We start from the raw sequence: 15,627 nt of genomic DNA on the forward strand, positions 1-15,627 counted from the left end.
ATGCCTGGTTCCTGGACTCAAAGGGTGTGCTGGTCCTGCCTTCCCACCCTTTCTCAAGCCCATTTTCTATAGCCAGCAGCAGGTTATCTTATCAGGGCCCCTATTTTCTTACTCATATACAATCCAGAATTTTATAGCCCTCCTGAAGCTCAGGCTTTATGTGTACCGAGCACCAGTTATTTCCTGCCCAACCTAGCCAGATGCACATCCCCTTGGGAAGAACAAATAGCTCCAGGAGCCAGAGTGACATCCTCCATTGACCACCTTAGTCAGAACTGGAGTGTGGAGGGAAAGCCTTGGAAATGATACAGCCTGGCAAGACTTTGCAAAGCAGTTGGGCAACATGGACTTGGGTAGGACACATACAGGTTGGAATCAGTTTGTGAAGCACTTTAAATAATATTTAATATTAATGAATAAATTTAAAGAAATAAAGCATTAGTAAAGTTCAAAGTCAACCATTACCCTTCTCATCTCCTGACAGCTGACCCAAGACAAATCAGTCCCACTTGGTTCTTGGGTTCCTTGGAAGCATCTTACCTCCCTCTTGCTCCTTCATGTATATCACAGATGAATTTCCTGACCTCCTAAAGACCTAGACAGGTGCAACTAAGTGGCAGAGGGGCTAGAGCACTGCACTTGGAATAAGGAAGACCTGGAGTTGAATCCTGCCTCAGATGCTTACCTGGGCAAGTCAATTAGCCTCTTCTAGTCCACTTTCCTCTAAAAGGGGGAATCAAATGAGATAATCTATGGGAAAATGCTTTGCAAACCTTAAGATGTTATATAAATGTTAGTTGTTATTGGCAAGGGCAAATGTAGGGGGCTTGAATCTCGGGCAATCCCTTCCTTCCTGGCTCTCTTCCCCACTCCTTCCCTAAAGGGGTTCTCTCTCTAGATTTCTCCTGATGTCTCCTCTGCCTCTATGTTATATGCAAGGTAAAGAGATGTGATCTCTGTCCTTCATTGGCTTTTAAATTCAGCTTGCTCATTTGCCCCTTTGGTAGCAGATTGTGGTGGGAGGAAAACCAGACAGGAAGTTATAATATCTGGGAACTAATACCTTATTTAACTGGTGGCACCCTCCTCCTCCTCATCAATTGTCAATTCATGAATAATACTTACTGGTTCCAAAGAACTTTAGATATATAATATAGATTTTATTGATGTTTTCTGTTTTATGTAAACTAGATTTCACCCCACATCCTTCTCCATCCCCTCACCCAGAAAACCATCCTGTATGACAGCAAATTTTAAGGGAAAAAATTATGACTACCAATTAATACATAAAAATTTGATGTTTTTAGCAATGTTCCCCTCTATGAAACACCCCCAGCAAAGAAAACACCTTCTGCAAAGAAGCAAGGGTAGAGTTGGAAGGGATCTCAGAGGCCATCTAAACCAATATGAGGAAAAGGGAGTCGCAGGGAGTCCAATTGCCAAGAGTCACAACACTGGTGCAAATATTGTTTTTCCTATTTCATTTTATTTTTAATTTCCTATTTTATTGATGAGGGAATTAAGAGTCAGAGAAGTTAAGTGATTTGTCTGAAGTCATATAGCTTTCTGATGGAATAAATCTAGAAGTGACTTTAGGAATAATCTAATCCCTTGCCCTCGAGCTATTTTTATTTTTTTTTAATGTTTTATTAGTGTCTTTTAGATCAGTTATTTCTGGGAAAAAGATGCCCCCCAACTACTTTACCTTCCAGAGGGAACTCTCTCCTGTGGTAAAGAAAAACAACCAAGCAAAAGCTTCCAATAATAGTAATTTTATCTGACTGGGTATACAACATTATATCCTTGTAGTCCCTTTCTGGGAAACTAGGTGGCAAAGTGGGTAGGGTGCTGGACCTGGCGTCAGGATGACATGAGCTCAAATGAGACCTCAGACATCTACTAGCTGTGTGACCCTGGGCCAGCCGCTTAACCCTGTTTGCCTTAGTTCCTCATCTGGAAAATGAGCTGGAGAAGGAAATGGCAAACCACTCCAGTATTTCTGCCAAGAAAATCCCAACTGGGGTCATGAAGAGTCAGAGTTGACTAAAAACTCAACAACAAAAAGTCTTTCTCTTCTCTGTCATGAGGAAGGAGGTAGATATCTTCTTATCCATTCTCTAGATTCTTTATTAGTTTTTCAGTTATTCAGAATTCAACTTCCTTTTACCAAACTTTTAATTTACCCTCTTTATCCATGTTCTTTACTGATCTTTTGGTTCTTCTCATTTCATTCTATACCACTTCTAAGTCAATCTATCAATCAAGCAAGCATTTATTAAGTGCCTCCATTCTAGGCACTGGAGGTACAAAGACAAGGAACTTAAATTCTATTCCAGGGGAATGGCAGGAGACATGTGCAATTTTAATATACATAAAATCAAAAAGATAAGGATTGGACCTAAAATTTCATTGGTTATAGGGAATTCCCTGCTGAAAAAAACCCAACTATTCAGGTCCACACTGTTTCTGCAACTTAGAGTCACACAGGGTTGCCTAGAACACTAAGGGAGCATGATAGCATTCTGTTGCTCTCATATGCCAAAGTTTTTTTCAGCTATTCTACAATCAGTGGGTGCCTACTGTTTCCCATTCCTTATGATCACAAAATAGCTGTTAGGAATCTTTTACTTGTCCCTGAACTTTTGTTTCCAAAGTGCCTTGACCAGGATCCCTTCAACAGAATAAGGCAAAGGCAACACTTGAGCCCAGGTCTTTCTGGCTTCAAGAGAGGCTGACTGGAGACAGCTGGGTGGCTCAGTGGATAGAGAGCCAGGCCTAGAGATGGAAGGTTCCAGGTTCAAATCTGGCCTCAGACACTTCCCAGCTGTGTGACTCTGGGGAAATCACTTAACCCCCATTGCCTAGCCCTTACCACTCTTCTGCCTTGGAACCAATACATAGTATTGATTCCAAAACAAGAAGGTAAGGGTTTAAAAAAAAATAGACTGGTTGACTCTCCATCACACTATGCTGCCTCATATATAGAGGATGTTTACAAAATAAAAACAAAGAAATATTGTGGGGACGCTTCATATAGGGGGTAATATTTGACCTGAGTTTTGAAGGGAACAAGGGATTCCTAGAGGTGAAGCACAGAACATTCCAGGCTGGGAGGGGAAGGCACAAAAGATGAGGTGGGGTTTGTGTGTGTGTGTGTGTGTGTGTGTGTGTAAGTAGCATTCATGAAGGAGATCAATGTGTAAGGCAACCTGAGAGGTAAGAAGGGACCATGATAGGCAGTCCCTGGGGTTTTTGAGTAGAGGAGTGATTTGGCCAGACCAATGCTTTAGGAAAGTCACTTTGGTAGCTATGGGGAGGATGGATTAAAGTGGGAAGAGACTAGAAGCAAGAGGAACAATGCATAGTGCCTGGCTCTTACTGAGTGCCAGTTGACTGAGGTTCCATGGCAGAGATGTAGGATTATACTCCCAGTTAGGGAACATGAATAGATGATGAACCACAAAAGACAACTGAGGAGTAGCCCAAAGCCCAAAGGAGATAGTACAGAAGAAATGAAAGTAGCCAACGCTATCAGATGCTGCAGAGTGCTCTAGAAAGATGAGAACTGAAAAAAACAAAACAAAACACCAGAATTGGTCATTAAGAAATAAGTGGTAACTTTGGAAAGAGCAGTTTTAATTGGGTGGTGAGGCCAGAAGCCAGACTGCAAAAAATTAAGAAGGGAATAAGAGGAGAGGAAGTTAGGTACCGAATATGGACAGGTTTCCCCCTCTAAGGATTTGGCTGTGAAAGGGAGGAAGCGTATGGGATAATAAATTCAAAGGGATGAGGGTTCTTGAGAATAAGAGAGATTTGGATGTGTTGGCAAGCTGTAGGGAAAGAATCAATAGAAAAGGAGAGTTTGAAGATTGGTGAGAGGGAGAGGACTTCAAGGGGAAACTTGCTGAAGAAGTCTGGAAAGGATGGGATCAGGGCACATGTAGAGGGGTTGACTTTGGTAAAGAGAAAGGCACCCCTTCATCCGAGACTAGAGAAAAGGAGGAGAGAATGGCAGAGGATGTCAAACAAATGTAAAGGAGGAGGTGGAGGGAGCTTACAGCAAACCTGTATTTCTCTGAATTCATTATAGCCTTCATTTTTTCTTGATCAATAATATTCCATTGCATTCACATAAAGGTTTTATCTTCAGCCATTACACGATCAGTGGACACCTATTTTTTCTTTTTCAGTTACTCACCATTACCAAAAGTGCTAGTATGAATGCTTTGGTAGATATTGAACCTTTGTTTCTGTCTTCAGTTTCCTTGACAATCCTTTCATGTTACAGATGAGGAAACTGAGATATGAGAAGGGAAATTAGTTGCCCAAGGTCACCCAGATAAGTAGCATCAGTGAAGTTTGAACCCAGATCACCTAGGTCAATCTTGCACCTCATGTAAAAATCCTTTAAACTACTTCAGTCAGATGCTCATGTTTATACATTTGTTTATACATTTCTATAAATGAGTTCTGATCATTGGAAACATTGTGTTGAGCTGAAACCTTGGGAAGGGAAAGGCTTAGGGAAAGATAATTTAATTTCTAGACATGTTGAATATAAAATGACAATAGAATTTTTGGTTGGAGTTGTCCATCAGACAGCTAAAATTACATCTTATAATTTAGAAAGTCAAAACTAGAAAGATTTGGGATCATAGTTTTAGAACTGGAAGGGACTTTAAAAGTCAGTGAATGGGGTTGCTCTGTGGATTGAGAGCCAGGTCTAGAGATGGGAGATCCTAAATTCAAATCTGACCTCAGACACTTCCCAGCTGTGTGACTCTGGGCAAGTCACTTGATCCCCATTGCTTCACCCTTAACACTCTTCTGCCTTGGAACTAGTCCACAGTATTGCTTCTAAGATGGAAAGTAAGGGTTTAAAAAAAAAGTCATTTGGTCATTAGCTGTATAAACCTGGGCAAGTCCCTTAACCCCCATTGCCCAGCCCTTCTGCCTTGGAGCTAATACACAGAATTGATTCTAAGGCAGAAAATGAGGTTTTTAAAAAAAAGTCATTTAGTCCAATCCTCTCCTTTTATAGATAAATTCAAGGTATTCTGGAGCCAGCTTAAACATAGCTCTAGTGAGTCAACTGTTAAATTATCAGTGTAAGCATTAGCCCATGGACATCTGCAGGTCGTGACAGATTACGGTGATTGTCTAGAAAGTGATGGAGAAGATTTTAATCATACGGATTAGATTGAAAAGTCTGCAGTGGGCCTATTTTACATGGAGTGTGTATGATATAATAAATACATAAATGTGTTTATATATGGGCTGTGTGTATGTAAAGAGGAAGCGAAAGTTGTTAAATATTTACCATTACAACCCTGGCTAAATGGTTCCTCTAGAAATGAAACTCGAAGCCATGGTGGAGATCGCCAGTGGAAAGGGTGCAAAGAGAGAAGAACAGATGACTGAGAGAGGAATTTAAAGGAAACGTGTGAACTCTCAGCCCTGTTGGTGACAATTTAGTATATGTATTCTCGGATTGCTCAATGTCTACCTTTCTGGCCCCATTATTTCCCAACTAGGGTAAGGGTCAGTACTCATGGCTACCACTAGAGGGCAGTGAAACCCCAGCGGGCCGGGTGCTTCTTTATCTCTCGAAGGGGATGCACCCCGCTGAGGATACCTCACTTGATAGAGATGAGATGCTCTGTGTGGAGAGTAGGCTGACTTCCCCTTTTTCTCAGACTCTATCTGAGGACAACAGAGAGCTAAAATCATTACCGATAAAGGCACTGGGGAAATGCTGATGGAACATGACACTGTAGCTTCTTGTTGGCCTTCATGGGAGAGGAATGGGGCAAACGGAGGAAGCAGGGCAGAATTTGGGCACTCACCCGGCTGATCCCAATCAATGATGGCCTCCGAAGCCCAGGATCAGACCTGGGTTCTAGAGAGAGTAGGCATGAAGCCGGGCTTACAGAGAGATGCAAAATGGACCAAGGTCGGCCCTCATTGTCCGACACTAGCTGGAAAGGGGTGTGATGTGGTGGAAAGAGGCTAAAGATTCTAGACTTGGTTTTACTCGGTCTCAGGAGGACCTTGTACAAATGACTTCGATGGAGGAGAGCCTAAGGATAAGGAACTGGAGACAACACAGTGTGGTGGTAGAAAAGGCACTAAAATTGAGAGAGGGAAGCTGGAGTCATGAGGCTGAGTCTGGATCCCAATTCTGCCCCTTCACACCTGATGACATCCCTCAGTTATAAAATGAGAGCCTTAACGTGATGATCTCGGAGGTCCCTTCTAGTTCTACATCAACGTCCCCTCCGACTGTCCCATAGTCATCTCAGGCTATTAGTGAGCCTGTCTGAAGTTCTCTCAATGGGCCAAAGAGAACGCAGATAGGAAGACTGGAGACATCACTTTCCTACAGGGCTGGTGTGGGAAGGATTTCTCTCATTGCCATGTTGGTTTCAGACGTTGCTTTTGATATTGCCACAACTTTACGTATAGGTCTATGAATAAGAAATTCTCTGGTGATTTATTCTCATCTGTTTGCTCATTTATCCACTAAAGATCATGAAGCCATTCATCTGATCTATTTATCCATCCAGTGATCCACTTTGTTTATTCATTCTGTATTGCTTTTGTCCTAATTTCTCTAATACCGATACATAGAACCCTAAATGTAAGAAGTGCCACTTTTAGGCACTTTGGGTTAGAGAGAACGGAACAAAAAAAAAGGTTCCATATACAGAAAAGACGTTGAGTTTGGTGTCGAAGAACCTAGGTTTAAATTAAGCCTCTTATTCTACCCATGTGATCTTGTACTTGACCCCTCCAGGCTTCTTTATTAAAAAACTGAAGAGGTTCATGACTTCACAACTTCCAAAATTCTTTCGAGATCTAAGTCTATGACTGCATGATACGTAACCTAGTTTTTGTCTTCTCAGAATTTACAGGTAGGTGAAGTGCCAGGGAACTCAGCAGAGAACACAGCCATTAACATGGGGAAATAGAGTTCCATAGCTATCAGAAACCATTTTGATTCTAAAGAGATACACAAAAGGAGACAGGCACAAATTAGTCACAGAAGCAGAGACTCATAGAAATCCAGTTCCGGAAGGAACCTCAAAAATCTAACCCTTATCCAATGCTCTTTGCAGTATGTAATTCTTCAGCTGCCATATAAATGTCAAAGAATGTAGTACTTATTTTTATATATATATATTTTGTAATTATTTCTCTAACAGTCTTCACAAAACACGTGGGGAGCAGGGCAAAGCAAAAAACTTTCCACAGGGTTTTTTTTTTTTAATCTAGGAAGTTGTTCCTTAAGGGAAAGGATATTTAGCAACAGCTCTCCCAGCCAAGACTTTAGGGTCCTGTTGCTTTAGGGTCCTTGGAGGTAGGGACTGGCCAGTTTTTTTTTCCTTTTTTGGGCATCCCTGGGGCTTTGCACAGTGCCTAGTAAATAGACTACTTTAATAAATGCTCATTGGTTGATTGGTCATGGACCGTCCCCACCACGTGCTTTGAATCTGGACCAACTTGTGCTTCCCGGAGGAAGCTGAGATTCTTCTCTTGGTGGTCGGTCAAATATGTGAAGACAGTGATCACATTTCTTTTGCAGATGAAACATTAGTTTCTTCAAATGATGGAATGTCTTGATTTTGAGTTCCATTAGATTGAACTGAAATGTCCCAGGAAGTAGAATAAAATATAGTATCATGTTATATTCTATTTATACTATAAAGATAATATATAATATAATATATAATATTAATAATAGCTCACATTTACATTATTCTTTTTAGCTTGACAAGGATATATGTATGCAGATGTATATGTATACTGTATATATGTGTATGTATTTATACATTTATATATGTGTATAATATATTTAGATATATAATATATAGTATAATAGATAGTATAATACTCAACACACACACACATATATATATATTTAGATAGGGTGTTGTACATGTGGAATCAATCCTTTGGTTAACAAAAGGGACATCCTTCCAATATCCTAGGCTACTAGGAGATGGTTTTTCAAATTATGATGATCATTAATTATGAATTAATATATTAATTAATAAATAATAAATTAATGTTCTAAAGAGAGTCAGCCTGGTAGAATGGGTTGGGCTTTGAACTTGAAGTCAGGAAAACTTGGGTTATAGCCCTGCTTCTGATCTTTGCTGGTTTATATGACTGAGCATGTCACTACCCTCTTTAAGCCTCAGTTTCCTCAAACTGTAAAATGGGAGTGATAATAACATCTACTATTATTAGGATTAAGATCCTATATTTCAAACTGGAAAGGATCTTAGAGGTCTAGTCCAGACCCCCCAATTTTACAGCCGAGGAACTAAGGCTCAGTGAGTAAATGAGTTGCCCCAAGATCACATAGATTGGTTAGAAACAACCTGAGATTCAAATCCAGATCTCCTGACTCCAAATCTAGCATGCCCTCTATTGTATCATGCTGCCTCAAGATCTATACTCTGGGTTTCAGCCTCAAAATCTGTCAAAGTATCTGGCACATAGTATGGTGCTTAATGAATGTTTACTGGATTGGATTGAAAAGACACTGTATCCATGTGAAAGCATTTGTATTTGGAAAGAGATTCTGAGCTGATATGAGTCTCAAATGAAAAAAAAATAGGGAAAGCAACCTGTAAACCTTAAAGCAGTACTAGATAAGTAGGAGTCACATATTAGGATTAATTGTTGTTATTATCGGCTCTCCATCTCTTAAAAGCATGCCCAGGGTGACTCAGTGGATTGAGGCCTAGGGATGGGAGGTCCTGGGTTCAAATTTGACTTGAGACTTTTCCCTGCTGTGTGACCCTGGGCAAGTCACTTAACCCCCGTTGTCTAGCCCTTACCACTCTTCTGCCTTGGAACCAATACACAGTAGGGATTCTAAAGACAGAAGGTGAGGGTTTAAACAAGAAAAGACAGTCACTAGTGTCCCATTTCCTTCCCTCCCTCCCATCACAGAAGGCATCATCTGGAAGATAGACACATTCATACAAATTAAGTCTTTCATGTTTCCCACCTTTCAGTTCTCTCTCTGGAGAAAACATTCAGTTTATTCTTCAAGAATTGACTCTGTAGCAGTGTATGATGTTCTCTTGGTCTTATTCATTTCACTATTCATTATCCTATGTAGTTCCATTACTTGATAATTGTTAAATGGATAGATGCAGAAGCCCTGATTCCCAATGGCTTCTTCTGCCTTCTGGAGACAAGTAAAACAAGAGTAATCTTTCTCCCACATTCCAGCCCTTCAAAAATTGGAGGAAGTGGGGCAGCTGGGTGGCTCAGTGGACTGAGAGCCAGGTCTAGGTCCTGGGTTCAAATCTCAGACACTTCCCAGCTGTATGACCCTGGGCAAGTCACTTGATCCCCATTGCCTAGCCCTTACCACTCTTCTGCCTTGGAGCCAATACACAGTATTGACTCCAAGATGGAAGGTAGGGGTTTAAAAAAATTTGGAAGGTGATTATATATTCTTTAGGAGCTGGTCTAAGGATTTGAGGATGGGGAGGGAAGGGATGATAAAAGAAAATAGCCCCCATCCACAGGGAATCCCTGGGGGAGGTGGTAATAACTTCCCAACTGGTCTTCCTGTTTCTGTCTTCTACAATCTGATCTTTACACCAAAGCTTGACTAATTGTCCCAATACACTCTTACTCAAAATCCTTTGGTGAATCTCCATGACCTATAAAGTATAAATTCCTTAAGCTTGAAGTCAAGAGTCTATACAATCTGACTCCAGATGCCTTTTACAGCCTTATCTTATACTCTGCCCCTTTATGTTCTCTGCATTTAAGCGATTCTGCCCCTGTTTTCATCCTGTCCTCTCTTGTCCCCTTGTCTTTTATTTATTTATTTATTTTTTAAACCCTTACCTTCCATCTTGGAGTCAATACTGTGTAGGGGAGATGAGAAAGCTATGGATGGCTAACTGGATTTGGATTCAGAAGACTCAGGCTCAAATCCCATTTTTGCCATTGACCCTCTGCATGATCACGGGCGAGTCATTTAGATCTACAAAAAGAAGGAAGTTTCCGTCAAATTTTAAATCTCTGATATCATGGTTTGAGGGTCTGGGGACTATTAGAAATTGAGCTATTAATTGAAAATTAACCAGGGATGCATCGGAGATGGCTTCAGCTGGGCTTATAATGGCAGATTGTTAAAATGTCTGTGGAAGTATTTACACCTTGGGAATAGGCAAATATTATTTTTGTGATTGTCTAGATTTAAGAAATCACTAGAGAAAATGTTAATAATGCAGATTAAATGTAAACATGTATTCTGGGTACAATTTCCCCTCCCTGAAATTTAGTTGTTACATCCATGCTAATATAACCCTGAGATAAGCTCACCTCTAATTCAGGCAGTCCTAAAACAATCCCCAAACTGGATGAACTACCTCTCCTGAGGCGGGGGTGGGTGTAGGGCCAAGGTCTTTACTCATTCCCCACATCCCTCCTAAGCCTGTAACATACTACCCTTTCCCTATCTACCATTGCCTATTAAATTTTCTCTTTTCAAGACCCACCTCGGATGGTACTCACTGCAGGAAGCCTTTCTTTATCTTCTAAGCTACTAAAAGTGATCTCTCCAAATTTCTCATTGTGCCCAGACTTCTCCTTTGTACTTTCCATGTTCTCCCTGGCATACGTATACTTATTTTATTTCCCTTTAAGTCTTCACTTTTCCAAGCTAAGCATCCGTGTTTGGAAATTAAAGGCCTGAAAACTATCTTTGTATCCCTACATTGCCTTTAACATAGTAGGCATTTCATAAATCTTCATCAATTTAAATTAGACTATAGAAAAGATTGTGCTACTTGGGTACAACAAAGGTCTATAGTAACGTAGTTATCTCTAGATCAATCCTGTCTATGAAAAAGTGAACATTCACTCCCTCTTCTCTCTATATTAGAGCATTTTTCCTGTGTTAGTAAAACTGGTTTTGGCCACAATGATTCCAAGTCTTTGGTTGCTGTTTTAACACCTCTGAATACGGTTAGGCCAGCTATGGTGTCCACTGTTCAGGGTAAGTAGGGTAAGTTCAGGGTAAGTCCATTGGACTTTCAGGCAGTGAAAAAAAAGACCAGCCTGCCTATAAGTCTGGAGATCTGAGGTCTAACACCAAGCTCTGCTAGGCCTCAGTTTCTTTTTTTCCTAAAATAAGGGAGGTCCTTTCCAACTCTGATGCTCTGGTCCTATGACCTCCACATTTCTTTACAAGTCTTATAGTCCATGAATCACTCACTGTGTCAGTAACAGTCTCTTGAAGAGAAGCTTGACTTGAGACATATTTATCATTTGGTGTTGGATTCCAAAGGGTGGAAGGGATAGAGAAGGAATTCTGGCACTTCTGAGCTGGGGAGGTAGGAGGTGTCTTGTATGAATGAAGGAAAGAAGAGTAGAAATTAAAAGAAAAAAATTGTGAAGGCCTTTAACTAAAAGGGGAAAGGATTATAAGGCAGCAATCATTCATTCATTCATTTCATTTTCTCATTCATTCATTCGACAAGCATTCAAAGAGCTAGCATTGGCTATATTAGATGCTCTAGGATAAATACAGATGAATTAGACATAGTTCCTGACCGTGTCTTTTGGTGGTGGTGGTATCTGGGATTGGAGGTGGTGGTTACAAATCTTATAGTGTCGTAAGTAGATAAGAGATATGAATAGAGTGCTATGGGAGTTCAGAGGAGGGAAAGCTCACTTTTGGCTAGAGGGTAGGCTTCATGGAAAAGGTAACACTTGAACAAGGTTTTAAAAGAGAAGTAGAATTTTATTTTCTTTTGAAAAATTTATTGATATTTTTGTTTTAATATAGCAACTGAATCACAAAGTTCATTCCCCAGAAATGGTTAATCAAAAACTTATGAAGAGGTAGAAGCAACTCATAGTATTTGTCACATTCTGCTTTGGTTGTTGATTTCCTGTTAACAGAAAGAATATATTCTTTAATTTTTATAATTTGTGGTTAATACTATCCATTATATTTGACCTGAGTTTAGTTGCTTTTTAATACTCTAACCTTGTTTATATTTGTGCTATCATTATTCCTTCTCAAGTATGGGTCCCCTAGAAAAAAACTACTCCAGGTTTATGGCACCTCTGCAAAACTGTTGCCCTTGAGATAGCCCTACCAATGTGTGTGTATATATATCATATATGTATATATGTACATATATACATATATATATTTCTAGCTAGTCAGAAGACATAATTTAAGCAAAAGACAATCAGCATAAAAAAAGTAATAAGAAATCATATGCCTCCCATGTGTACTTTCCCACATCACTAGTGAGAGCATCTGTGTGACCAGAGATTATTCATGGAGATCATTTACAATCCAGGGAATATACATTAAGAAATAGTCAGCAGGAAACTATTGTATGTAGAAAACACATATAGAGGGGAAACGTGTGGTCAAGGGAACTCATATCTCCAATGTTGGGGGCTGATAATATCCTTGGGTGATGTTGCTCTCTTCTGGTTTTGTTGTCTGTTCTCTCCATGATGCATTGTATTTTCTCTGCTGGCTCTTTCTGGTGGTTTCTGATCCTCAAATGTCTCCCTGCAATTAGGTTTTAAGAATTATCTCTTAAGGAGTCATCTGATGGTACTGCCTACTATGTACACCTGGGCATGATCTGCTAAGGTACAATGTAGAAAGCTTCTCTTTGATAAGAGCTGACTGTCATCTCTTTAGTCATAATTATGAGGCTATGACCTCAACCCAGCTAAGAGAGCCAGAGGAAAACCAGCCTAAGTATCCTTGGAATAAAATTAAATGCTTTTTTTTTTTAACTTTTGGTATCTAGGGCTTGAATTGCAGTCATTTGTTCCAGATAGTTCTTTGACTTTGAGTTAAGAATTGTTAGTAACTCTTAAGAATATTCTATACTCATCCACAATATTACATCCCGAGTCATATTTCAAGGGACTTTGTCATGGAAACTCCACAAAAAGTAGTATGGAAGTTGGTCTATAAACCCACTTCACTTCTAAAATTCTGCTTAATATGAAAATGAATTTAAATCAGAGCAAAAGCTGGTCCTTGGGTACACATTCTTGCTTTTATTATGTATATCTATTAGCAGAAAAAGAAAAAAATTCCTGATTTTGATGCTATATTTTGGGCAGATAAAAACAAATAACTCAACTAGTCTAACATTGTTGTCATCTTTCTATGTATTTTGTTATTGTTGTTTTCCTTTTTTTCTATGACTGGCAGGAATAACGTTAGTGAACATTATAGTCTGAAAAGCACTGAAATGGCAAGTTTTTCAGTTTGGTTGAAGTGTAGATAGAGAATGAATAGAGTAATGTAAGTCAAGATAAACCTCTAGAGTTAGGTTAGGGCCAGACTACTGAGAGCAATCCATTTTAGGCCATTCATCCTGCCCTGCTTCCCATCTTTCATTTCCTTTCTTTTTTTTTTTAACCTGAATTCAATCTAAAACTATCTTTTGAATCATGGTACAAAATAATACTGATATTAATTTCTGAAAACAAAGTCTTAGTGGTATAGTCATCATCTTTATAAACGTTTTCTGAGTGTTGGACCCTGAGAAGTGATACAGAACCAATAGTTGGTTGCCTATCAGACCTTTCTCCAAGAGGTCAGGCCAAGAGTCAGGATGTTCCGGAATGGGGCTATACTGCCAGCAACACTGCCCTCTCTCCATCCACCCACTCCGAATCTTCTCCAAAATAAAAAATCATTTTCCTGTGATGACACTGATGCTTTAGTAAAGGGAGTCATTAGTAATTCGTTTTTTAATAACTGGAGGACATTACTGTTCCAGACATCATGCCTTTAGGGCCTTTTGGCCTAGTTCAGATCTCTTGGATTCCTTTGGAATTGTCATTAGATTGTAGGCTCCATGAGGCCAGGGATGTTTTTTTGTTTTTGCTTTTTGTTTTTTGTTACCTCTTTTTGTATCTCTAGCACTTAACTCAGTGCCTGGCACTTAGCAGGTGCTTAATAAATATTGATTGATTCTGTTTAAGAAAATGGATGTACTAGGGGCAGCTGGGTAGCTCAGTGGATTGAGAACCAGGCCTAGAGATGGGAGGTCCTAGGTTCAAATCCGGCCTCAGCCACTTCCTAGCTGTGTGACCCTGGGCAAGTCACTTGACCCCCATTGCCTAGCCCTTACCACTCTTCTGCCTTGGAGCCAATACATAGTATTGACTCCAAGATGGAAGGTAAGGGTTTAAAAAAAAAAAAGAAAATGGATGTACTTCAGAGTAACATATATGGGAATGTGGTGTGACTCATTGCTGTAGACTTGTTAAACTATAACCACTGTGACTCACTTTAGAGTTAGAGATTTGAGGTTGTAAGACCCTTCGGGGGATGTATTGTTTTTAAGAATTTTTGTAACTGACCAGGACAGACTTCTCCCAGGGATCATCAGTGATAATTGCTTGCTAGAGAAGAGATGGGCATGCATGTCTATTTATATGTTAATAAATGAGACCTTTCCCATCATGTTGGGGATCTTACATTGGAAGTTTATTCTACCCCACCTTCCCTAGAGAATCTAAGTTAGCATTCTTAGACAGTGTCCCAAAGGGAAAGCCCCCAGCACTTCTATCAAAGGTCCTTTAATTTCTTTTTGGAAAACAAACAAATGAAAAAAAAAACAATCTGAGGTAATGGTCTAGCAATTTAGAAATAGAATTCTCTGGAAGTGGTCTTTGACAGGCCTTCCAAAAGTGATTTGACAAGTGGACAGTCAATATGCATTTATTTAGTGCCAAGCACAGTGCTTGGTCCTGGAAAGAGGTGTGGAAGATTTGAGTTTGGAGGCCACCCCAGATACTAACCTTGAGGTCACTTCAGAACTTTTCTGGACCTCAATTCCCTCATTTGTAAAATCAGGGGGTTGAACTCAGTAACCTCTAAGATGCCTTCCAGCTCTCAAAAATCTATGATCATGACCATATTTGCTGTTTAATATCTTGTAAAATATCTATGTGGTTATTGTTGCTTCTCAATATCTTTTCCCTTATGTCCTTAAAAGCAGTTGAAAATTTCTCCTATCTCAACATTGAAAATTTAATTCTTAGATAAGGGCAACGAGGTGATTCATGACTAGAGTGTTGGTTGGACTTGGAATCTGGAAGTTCAAATCACATCTCAGACACTTACTAGTTTGTGTGGGCAAGTCATTTAATCTCTGTCTCTCTGAGTTTCCTCATGTGTAACAAGGTAATAGGTAATAATTGTAGCTGTATCCTAGGGTGGTTGTGAGGATCAAATGAAATAACATTTGTTGTCTTTTTAAACCCTTACCTTCTGCCTTAGCATCAATATAAAATAGTGGTTCTAAGGCAGAAGAATGGTACAGGCCAGGTAACGGGGGTTAAGTGACTTGCCCAGGGTCACCCAGCTAGGAAGTATCTGAGGCCAGATTTGAACCTAGGACTTCCCGTCTCTAGGCCTGGCTCTCTATTCACTGAGTTATCTAGCTGCCCAGAAACACATCGCAAATGTTAAAGTACTATATAAATGCTAGCTATTATTATTATTATTATTATTGTTATTGTCTATTTGGGCCCAAATGACTCTTAGCACCTATAAAAGAAGGGTTTTCAATCCTCCTTGTTAACAGCCTT

This window comes from Monodelphis domestica, chromosome 7 (genome assembly GCF_027887165.1).
Source record: "Monodelphis domestica isolate mMonDom1 chromosome 7, mMonDom1.pri, whole genome shotgun sequence".
NCBI classification, from domain to species: Eukaryota; Metazoa; Chordata; class Mammalia; order Didelphimorphia; family Didelphidae; genus Monodelphis; species Monodelphis domestica.